At 52.5% G+C, this 10303-nt stretch overlaps 1 pseudogene; it reads left to right on the top strand.

The window, feature by feature from the left end:
• Nucleotides 1-7876: 7876 nt before the first annotated feature.
• On the top strand, nt 7877-9791 carry LOC101125157 (cell division cycle protein 27 homolog; annotated as a pseudogene).
• The last annotated feature ends 512 nt before the right edge of the window (nt 9792-10303 follow it).

Genomic DNA, 10303 nt, shown 5'->3' with positions numbered 1-10303 from the left:
ATACAAGGTTGATTTGGCGAGGGCACTCCCAACATTGGGAGGCCCTCCTGGCACAGCACGTCCCCCAGAGGGGTTACTTCAGGCCGGCCAGTGAGACAGCAATGGGAGGAGACTCCAGAGATGGGTCAGAAGGTTTCACAACACAAGGAGGCGGTGCCGACCACAGTGGGGGTGAACGCTGACACCACCCCATGGGCACCCAGAGGTTCCTGCCCCCACAGCGTGGGACACATGCCACACGTGCAGCATGCACACAACGGCACAACGGCCGCTGGGTAAAGCCCCCAATGGCATCAGCGGTGACACTCAAGTGCAGCGCGGCCCCCGCCAGCCCGGGGGCACAGGGTCAGTGGGGGAGGCGAGGGAGAGGTGGGCCCCTCCCAAACGGAATCCTCTGTGGGCCCACCGCACCTGACCCACGGGTGGATGGGCGACCCCCCAAGGGGTCCTTATACCTCCGCGCCAGAACATGCTAGGTACCTGGATGGCAGGGGCAAACCAGGAAGGGGGAACAGGTGTCCGGCCCCCTACCATTGAGATGCCCTAGCGGGAAGGCTGGGGATAGCCAGCAGGCCGGGCCGGGCCCAGTGGCGCGGTGTGGCAGAGGTGACGATGGCGTCAGTGGCAGCGATGGGAACCTGGACAGTCTCGACAGTAGCAGGCGGGATGGGGCCGAGCCAGTGGGACAGGGCGGGACAATGGCCCCGGCACGGAGGGCACCGAGACCCTGGCCCCGCTGTGACGCTGAGAACCCACCCCCACACCCGCCGACACACACGTGGGGGCCACGGCAGGGGACCGCTATCTGCTGCTCATCAGTCCGGCGAGCCATCCAGCCCAGCCCACGACACGCACACACGGTTTCGTCCCCGCATGCATGTCTCTCTCTACCCCCTCTCTCCCTCCCGAGTTCTCCAGCGCTCGGGGCAGGTGAGGCTGTGCAACAAACAAAGGGCATGACCCCGCCCCCACACACACTGCACGGGGAACACGGTCCACCAAGGAAGAAGGACACAGCAGCACCTCCGCGGCTTCGCTCTTCTCCGTTAATGATCCTTCCACAGGTTCACCTACGGAAACTTTGTTACGACTTTTGCTTCCTCTAGATAGTCAAGTTCGACTGTCTTCTCAGTGCTCTGCCAGGGCAGCAGGCTGACCCAGCGGGGCCGATCCGAGAGCCTCACTAAACCATCCAATCAGTAGTAGCGACCGGCGGTGTGTACAAAGGGCGGGGACTTCACGCAAGCCTATGACCCGCACTTACTGGGAATTCCTCATTCATGGGGAATAATTGCAATCCCCGATCACCATACCAATGGGGTTCAACAGGTTACCCACGTCTGCCACGTAGGGTAGGCACATGCTGAGCCAGTCAGTGTAGGACTCGTGCAGCCCCGGACATCTAAGGGCATCACAGACCGCTTATTGCTCAATCTCGGGTGGCTGAACGCCACTTGTCCCTCTAAGAAGTTGGGGGATGCCGACTGCTCGGGGGTCGCGTAACTAGTTAGCATGCCAGAGTCTCGTTCGTTATCAGAATTAACCAGACAAATCACTCCACCAACTAAGGCCATGCACCACAACCCATGGAATCAAGAAAGAGCTATCAATCTGTCAATCCTGTCCGAGTCCAGGCCGGGTGAGGTTTCCCGTGTTCAGTCAAAATAAGCCGCAGGCTCCACTCCTGGTGGTGCCCTTCCACCAAATCCTTTAAGTTTCAGCTTTGCAACCATACTCCCCCCAGAACCCAAAAACCCAAAGACTTTGGTTTCTTGGAAGCTGCCCAGCGGGTCATGGAAATAACGCCACCACATCGCCATTCAGCATCGTTTATGGTCAGAACTACGACTGTATCTGATCATCTTCAAACCTCTAACTTTCATTGTTGGTTAATGAAAACATTCTTGGCAAATGCTTTCGCTCTGGTCCGAACTGCGCAGGTCCAAGACTTTCACTTCTAGGGGCGCAATACGAATGCCCCTGGCTGTCCCTCTTAATCATGGCCTCAGTTCTGAAAACCAACAAAATAGAACCGTGGTCCTATTCCATCATTCCTAGCTGCGGTATCCAGGTGGCTCGGGCCTGCTTTGAACACTCTAACTTTTTCAAAGTAAATGCTTCGGGCCGCGGGACACTCAGCTAAGAGCATCGAGGGGGTGCCGAGAGGCAAGGGGCACGGATGGGTCGTGGCTCGCCCACCCGCCTACTCCCAAGATCCAACTACGAGCTTTTTAACTACAGCAACTTTAATATATGCTATTGGAGCTGGAATTACCGTGGCTGCTGGCACCAGACTTGCCCTCCAATGGATCCTCGTTAAAGGATTTAAAGTGGACTCATTCCAATTACAGGGCTTTGAAAGAGTCCTGTATTGTTATTTTTCGTCACTACCTCCCTGGGTCGGGAGTAGGTAATTTGCGTGCCTGCTGCCTTCCTTGATTGTGGTAGCCGTCTCTCAGGCTCCCTCTCCAGAATCAAACCCTGATTCCCCGCCACCTGTGGTCACCTTGGTAGGCACAGCTACTACCATCGAAAGTTGATAGGGCAGACGTTCGAATGGGTCGTCGCTGCCACTGGGGGCGTGCGATTGGCCTGAGGTTATCTAGAGTCACCAAAGCCGGTGGCACCTGACCCGCCAGCTGGGGCCGGAGAGGGGCTGCCCGGGTTTATTTTGATCTGATAAATGCACGCATCTTCACCGCGAGGGGGGTCAGCGCCCTTCAGCATGTATTAGCTCTAGAATTACCACAGTTTTCCAAGTAGGAGAGGAGCGAGCGACCAAAAGAACCATAACTGATTTAATGAGCCATTCGCAGTTTCACTGTACTGGCCCTGCATACTTAGACATGTATGGTTTAATCTTTGAGACAAGCATGTGGTTCTGGTAGGATCAAGCATGTAGGTAGAAAGCAGCCTCCGGGCCTCGCGAGGATAAGCCCGGTGTCCCAGTCGCAAGGATGGGTGTGGCAGGGTGGGCGACCGGGTGTGTGGGAGGGAGGGAGCAGCGCTGGGTGGTGGGAGGGGGGTCGTGGGGCGGCGAACCGGACATCCCATCCACCCACACCACACAACACCCCCCGACGGGCTCACCACTCCCGACCCTTCGCGCCCACGTGCGAGGAGGCAGACCGCTCGACCCGTGCATAGCAGCCGCGAGGGACCGGCGGCCACTAGCGTGCGGCGGGCGCGGGGTGGCCCCGACGTTTGGGCAGCGAAGGAGAGGCGGACAGCGGTGCCCGGGGTCTCACCGCCAGCGGCCTCCGAGCACGAAGGCGGCCCCGTGCGGTACCTGGAGCGGACGACTGGCCTTCGGCAGGCCCGCGGCTCCCCCACCGCCGCCGCTGTCGCGGCCAGCCCCCGGAACCCTCTTCCCCGCACGCGCTGCAGGCCGAACCCAAAGCCTCCGGGCGCCCACCAGGCCCACGCGGGGCGCCGCCGACCTGGTCCCGTAGGCGCGCGCCCGAGGACACGGACAACGGGCCAACCAGTGGCCGGCGGCGGCGCCCCACCAGGCAGATCCGGGTTTGGTCCCGGACGGGGCCACCACAGCCTAAGCCGGTGAGCTGCTCGGGGAGAGAGGATCCGCAGGCGGGGTGGGGGGCACAGACAGGCAAGGCCAGGGACCGCGAGGGCAAGGGCACCCGGGAGCCCACAGAGGGGCGGCTCGGGGAGAAACCTCAGGCACGGCGGGGCCACCAGGAAAGCACGGCCACGGAATCCCACCGCCAGACACGAGGGAGGTCCCGTGGCGCCCCGCCTAGGACGCTGGACGGCCCTCCGCACCCACCGAGACCCGCCTCACGAGCCCCGGGTCCCGCCAGCGGGACCACGAAGTGACCTCAGCCACAAACCCAACGCCAGGTCCATGTTACTCGTTTCTTGTCCATCCTCCGACCCGGTCAAGCTCCGGGAGACTGGCTCGCCCCCCACTAGGGACGCTTCCCAGGGCCAGGCGGCCCAACCCCGTGCCACGCAAACGCGGTCTTCGGCACCGGTCGCTGCTCCGCAGGGGAGCTGGTGGAGAGCCGGCTCACAGCGGAGCGGGTCACGCGCCGGACGGAACGCAGGGCACAGCCACCGCTCGCGCAGCCTCCCAACAGCTAGGATGCCGGCCCAGCCCGGCGGGATACTCCTCTGACTCGGAAGGGGGAGGCGGGGGCCACACAGTAGACAACGAGCCGCCCTCGGTCCCCACCGCAGAGGCCAGCGGAACCCTCGCTCTCCCTCCTTCACCCCGTCGAGGGGGAAGCAGAGGAGGGTCCTCTGCAAGCGAGTCGCTATGGCAGCGCTACCATAATGCAGAGAGAGGCGCAGGCCAGGGGATCCAGTACCCCAAAGGCACACCTCTCCGATCGCTAGAGAAGGCTTTCTCACCGAGGGTGGGTCACACTCCCCACCCACCAGTCACCCCTCTTCAGGCCCGCAGAGGCGCTCAGGGACGCCTGGGGAAGGGAGGGGGCCTGTGTACCAGGAAAAATCTGCGTGCGGCAACCTTGAGCCTTCGCGGTCTGGGCGGGGGGCCTGGCCGCTGCGAGTGCGTGCAATCGCCCAAGGGCCCCCCCGTCCACCAGCCTCCTTGCTCCCAGGCAAAGCACCTCCAGGTAAACCCACACACAACCTGTCGGAGGCAGAACGGTAGCCCCTCGGTGGCCGGCAGGCGCAAGCATCACCTGCCTGAGCCCACCGCGATCGCTCACACGGCCCGCGCGCAGCCGCCAGAGGGGAGCACGGGACCTGCGCTCGCCAGACCAGGCGGCGCCCTTCCCCGTGTGGGAGGGGCGCATCTCACTCAACCGTCTCTACCCCCACACCAACGAGCTCCTTCAGGACACACTCGCGGACACCGCGGGGGCGACCGGAGGAGGGGGCGCTGGGGGTGGGAACCACACACCACTGCTCGGCCTCGGGCACCTGAGGGATAAGCTGGTGGGGGGAAGAGGGGGAGCCGGGTGCGTTAGGCTCAAGCCTGTCATCCCCGCACTTTGGGAGGCGAGGGAAGGTGGATCCCTTGATCCAAGCCTTGACAACATGGTGAAACCTCGTCTCTAAAAAAATACAAAAACTAACTGGTTTCATAACCTGGAATCAAAGTTAATAAATAGATAAGTAGGCCGGGCGCGGTGGCTCAAGCCTGTAATCCCAGCTCTTTGGGAGGCCGAGGTGGGCAGATCACAGGGGTCAGGAGATTGAGACCATCCTGGCTACCACAAGAACCCCGTCTCTACTCAAAATACAAAAAATTAGCCAGGTGCGGTGGCGGTCGCCTGTAGTCCCAGCTACTTGGGAGGCGGAGACAGGGGAATGGCGTGAACCCTGGAGGCAGAGCTTGCAGTGAGCCGACATCACACCAGTGCACTCCAGTCTGGGCAACAGAGCGAGACTCCGTCTCAAAAAATAATAATAATAATAAATAGATTAAAATTGAAAATTAAAAAAAAAAACTTAGTTGGCTGGGCGCAATTGCTCACGCCTGTCATCCCAGCACTTTGGGAGGCCGAGGTGGGCAGATCACCTGAGGTGGCCAGTTCGAGACCTGCCTGACCCACATAAAGAAATGCCGTCTCTACTAACAATACAAAATCAGCCGGGTGTGGTGGCACATGCCTGTAATCCCAGCTACTCAGGACGCTGAGGCAGGAGAATCGCTTGAGCACGGGAGATGGAGGTTGTGGTGAGCCGAGATGGTGCCATTGCACTCCAGTGTGGGCAACAAGAGTGAAACTCCGTCCCAAAAAAAAAAAAATGCGCTGTATTCTGTTATTTTTACTTCCTACCCTGACAAGAACATAATACAGCTGTTGTCTGTGTGCCTGCCTGCCTGCCTACCTGCCTGTGACAGGGCCTCACTCTGTCTTTTGCCCAGACTGGAGTGCAGTGACACCATTATGGCTCACTCACTGCAGCCTCAACCTTCCCAGGGTTAGGCGATTCCTCAAGGGATCCTACGGCCTCGGCCTCCCAAAATGTTGGAGTTACAGGCGTGAGCCACCAGCACCCGGCCTGAGTTAATACATCTGGTCTCACTACGTCTTAACCACACACCCATGAAGAACTCAAGTCAAGAGAGAGTCGGTAAGAGACTCTCAGCATTCTCTCCCGAAAGCAGTGAGGTTGATGGTGGCCGTGTGTCCCCAGCTCCTGGGGTTTTAGGTGACCATGCCTAGAGGAGAGATTTCCAATGTTTCCAGAGAGGTGCGAGCCGCAGTCATTGGGGCATCCGAGCACGAGATGGGGTTTCTGACAGCGACTTAAGGGCCAGAATCTGCCAAGGCCCGTGTCCCAGGGTGGGGCCGATGGAACCCAAGGTAGAGGGAGTCAGCCATCTGCACAGAGAGAGCTCCAGCCCTAGGCCCCACTGTGCAGACCGAATTAGAAGGAAGAGAGTCCCTCGTCCTACATGCCACATCCCTCCACTGAACTTGGGAGCAGATCCATTTTCCAAACATGAGGTAACTCTCGCTTTGCAATGGATCGCAAGGGGCCTGGCTTTCCAGAGTCAGCAGGGTAAATAAGTCATTCTGGCTCGGCCTCCCCCATCCCCTGGTAACTGGTGAGTTTATTTTCATTTTTATTTTATTATTATTATACTTTAAGTTTTAGGGTACATGTGCACAATGTGCAGGTTAGTTACATATGTATACATGTGCCATGCTGGTGCACTGCACCCACTAACTCATCATCTAGCATTAGGTATATCTGCTAATGCTATCCCTCCCACCTCCCCCCACCCCAAAACAGTCCACAGAATGTGATGTTCCCCTTCCTGTATCCATGTATTCTCATTGTTCAATTCCCACCTATGAGTGAGAATATGCGGTGTATGGTTTTTTGTTCTTGTGATAGATTACTGACAATGATGATTTCCAATTTCATCCATGCCCCTACAAAGGACATGAACTCATCATTTTTTATGGCTGCATAGTATTCCACGGTGTATATGTGCCACATTTTCTTAATCCACTCTATCATTGTTGGATATTTGGGTTGGTTCCAAGTCTTTGCTATTGTGAATAGTGCTTCAATAAACATACATGTGCATGTGTCTTTATAGCAGCATGATTTAGAGTCCTTTGGGTCTATACCCAGTAATGGGATGGCTGGGTCAAATGGTATTTCCAGTTCTAGATCCCTTTGCCATCCCCATCAAGCTACCAATGACTTTCTTCACAGAATTGGAAAAAACTACTTTAAAGTTCATATGGAACCAAAAATGAGCCCGCATCCCCAAGTCAATACTAAACCAAAAGAACAAAGCTGGAGGCATCACACTACCTGACTTCAAACTACACTACAAAACTACAGTAACCAAAACAGCATGGTACTGGTACCAAAACAGAGATATAGATCAATGGAACAGAACAGAGCCCTCAGAAATAACACCACATATCTACAACAATCTGATCTTTGACAAACCTGAGAAAAACAAGCAATGGGGAAAGGATTCCCTCTTTAATAAATGGTGCTGGAAAAACTGGCTAGCCAGATGCAGAAAGCTGAAACTGGACCCCTTCCTTACACCTTACACAAAAATCAATTCAAGATGGATTAAAGACTTAAACATTAGACCTAAAACCATAAAAACCCTAGAAGAAAACCTAGGCATTACCATTCAGGACATAGGCATGGGCAAGGACTTCATGTCTAAAACACCAAAAGCAATGGCAACAAAAGCCAAAATTGACAAATGGGATCTAATTAAACTAAAGAGCTTCTGCACAGCAAAAGAAACTACCATCAGAGTGAACAGGCAAGCTACAAAACTGGTGAGTTTAAATGAGCCGAGGCTGGCCGGCCGGAGCCACTACGGCGGGGAGGGGTGTGGGTGGGGTGGGGGCGGTGCCTGAGGCACTGCAGAAAGTGGGTCTGAGCCTGGAGGATGATAGTGCTGTAGGAAACCTTCCAGGCTGCTATATGGCAAGCACTAAACTACTATGCTTACTGAGATGGGGTTTTCCTCGCAGAACGCCTTTATGCAGAAGTACACTCAGAAGAAGCCTTGTTTTTACTGGCGACCTGTTCTTACTGCCCAGGAAAGGCCTATAAAGCATAAAGACTCTTGAAAGGCCACAGTTGTCCTACACCGCAATGCAAATACCTGCTTGCAAAATGTTGTGTTGATCTCAGCAAGCTTGCAGAAGGGGAACAAATCTTATCTGGTGGAGTGTTTAATAAGCAGAAAAGCCATGATGATATTGTTACTGAGTTTGGTGATTCAGCTTGCTTTCCCCTTCCATTGTTGGGGCATGTATATTGCAAGACAGATCGGCTTGCCAAAGGACCAGAATGTTACCAAAAGAGCCTTAGTTTAAATCCTTTCTTCTGGTATCCCTTTGAATCATTATGTGAAATAGTGAAAAGCCAGATTCTGACCAAACATTTAAATTCACATCTTTACAGAAATTTAGCAACTATCTGGCCAACTCTTGCACAACACAAGTACCTAATCATAGTTTATGCCACAGACAGCCTGAGACCGTTCTTATGGAAACAACCCAGAAGACAACTGAATTAAACAGATTGAATTTAGAATGCTCCAATTCAAAGTATTCCTTGAATACAGATTCCCCAGTGTCTTCTATTGATTCAGCTGTAATTTTACCTTATATTGTCCCACTGGGAACAGGAACTTCCATATTATCTCAACAGGTTCAAAATAAACCAAAAACTGGTTGACGTTTATTAGGAGGACCAGCAGCTCTTAGTCCATTAACCCCAAGTTTTGGGATTTTGCCATTAGAAACCCCAAGTCCTGGAGATGGATCTTATTTACAAAACTACACTAATGCACCTTCTGAAATTGATGTGCCATCCACCAGAACCCCTTCAAAAAACTCTGTTGCCAGAATCATCCAAACTGGAGCAAAGTCTGTCTTCTCACAGAGTGGAAATAGCCAAGAGGTAACTCCAATTCTTGCACAAACAGAAAGTTCTGGTCCATAAATAAGTACAACACGTCAGATATTGAGCCCCACTATGACATCTCCCCCAAATGCACTGCATCGAAGAAGTTCACGACTCTTTACTAGTGACAGTTCCATGACCAAGGAGAATAGGAAGAAATTAAAAATGAAGTTTCCACCTAAAATCCCAAACAGAAAAACAAAAAGTAAAACTAATAAAGGAGGAATAACTCAACCTAACATAAATGATAGCCTGGAAATTACAAAATTGGACTCTTTCATCATTTCAGAAGGGAAAATATCCACAATCACACCTCGGATTTAGGCTTTTAATCTACAAAACGCAGCAGCAGAAGGCTTGATGAGCCTTCTTCATGAAAGGGGGAAATGTTATTTAGCTTTGTGTTCATACCACTGCAAAGAAGCTATAAATATTTTGAGCCATCTACCTTCTCACCACTATAATACTGGGTGGGTACTGTGCCAAATTGGAAGGGTCTATTTTGAACTTTCAGAGTACATGCAAGCTGAAAGAATATTCTCAGAGGTTAGAAGGATTGGAATTATAGAGTCGAAGGCATGGAAATCTACTCTACAACACTTTGGCATCTTCAAAAAGATGTTGCTCTTTCAGTTCTGTCAAAAGACTTAACAGACATTGATAAAAATTCGCCAGAGGCCTGGTGTGCTGTAGGGAGCTGTTTCAGTCTGCAACGGGAACACGATATTGCAATTAAATTCTTCCATAGAGCTATCCGAGTGGATCCAAATTATGCTTATGCCTATACTCTATTAGGGAGAGAGTTTGTCTTAACTGAAGAATTGGACAAAGCATTAGCATGTTTTTGAAATGCTATCAGAGTCAATCCTAGACATTATAATGCATGGTAAGTATTAATGAATTGTAAAGACAAAGTCTTGTTGATGGTGCTGGTAGTCACTAATTTTTCTTGTTAGATAGCTCTTTATTGTCATGAATTTGGTTACTAATACTTAGGGATGGTACATACTGGTCAATAACTTCAAACTAACATGTTTTCTTATGAAATGTAAGTCTTTAACAAACTCTTAAGTTAACTAATGATAATAGAATACCAGATCCTTATACTCAACAGTTTCAGTCTTCTACCAAATTTTGCAGATACTGTAGTTGTGTTTTGTTTGTTTGTTTGCTTGTTTAGTTTTGTTACTTGATTTGTTACTTTTTCGTCAAACACATAAATGGTGATTGGGACAAAAAGTGCTTGGGACATTGGAAAGGAATAGCATAATTCACTTATAGGATAATAGAAAAAAACACTGAAAAAATTCACTAGTTGCTGCTTTTTGACAGTGTTCCAGTTTATTGAGTTACTATTAAGAACTTAGTGTACCCTTTTATTTAGCAGTATCTCTGTTTTTCC

Source organism: Gorilla gorilla, chromosome 1 (assembly GCF_029281585.2).
Source record: "Gorilla gorilla gorilla isolate KB3781 chromosome 1, NHGRI_mGorGor1-v2.1_pri, whole genome shotgun sequence".
In the NCBI taxonomy this organism is placed as follows: Eukaryota; Metazoa; Chordata; class Mammalia; order Primates; family Hominidae; genus Gorilla; species Gorilla gorilla.
Note: the sequence above shows the minus strand (reverse complement) of the source record. Positions and strands in the feature narration are given on the sequence as shown.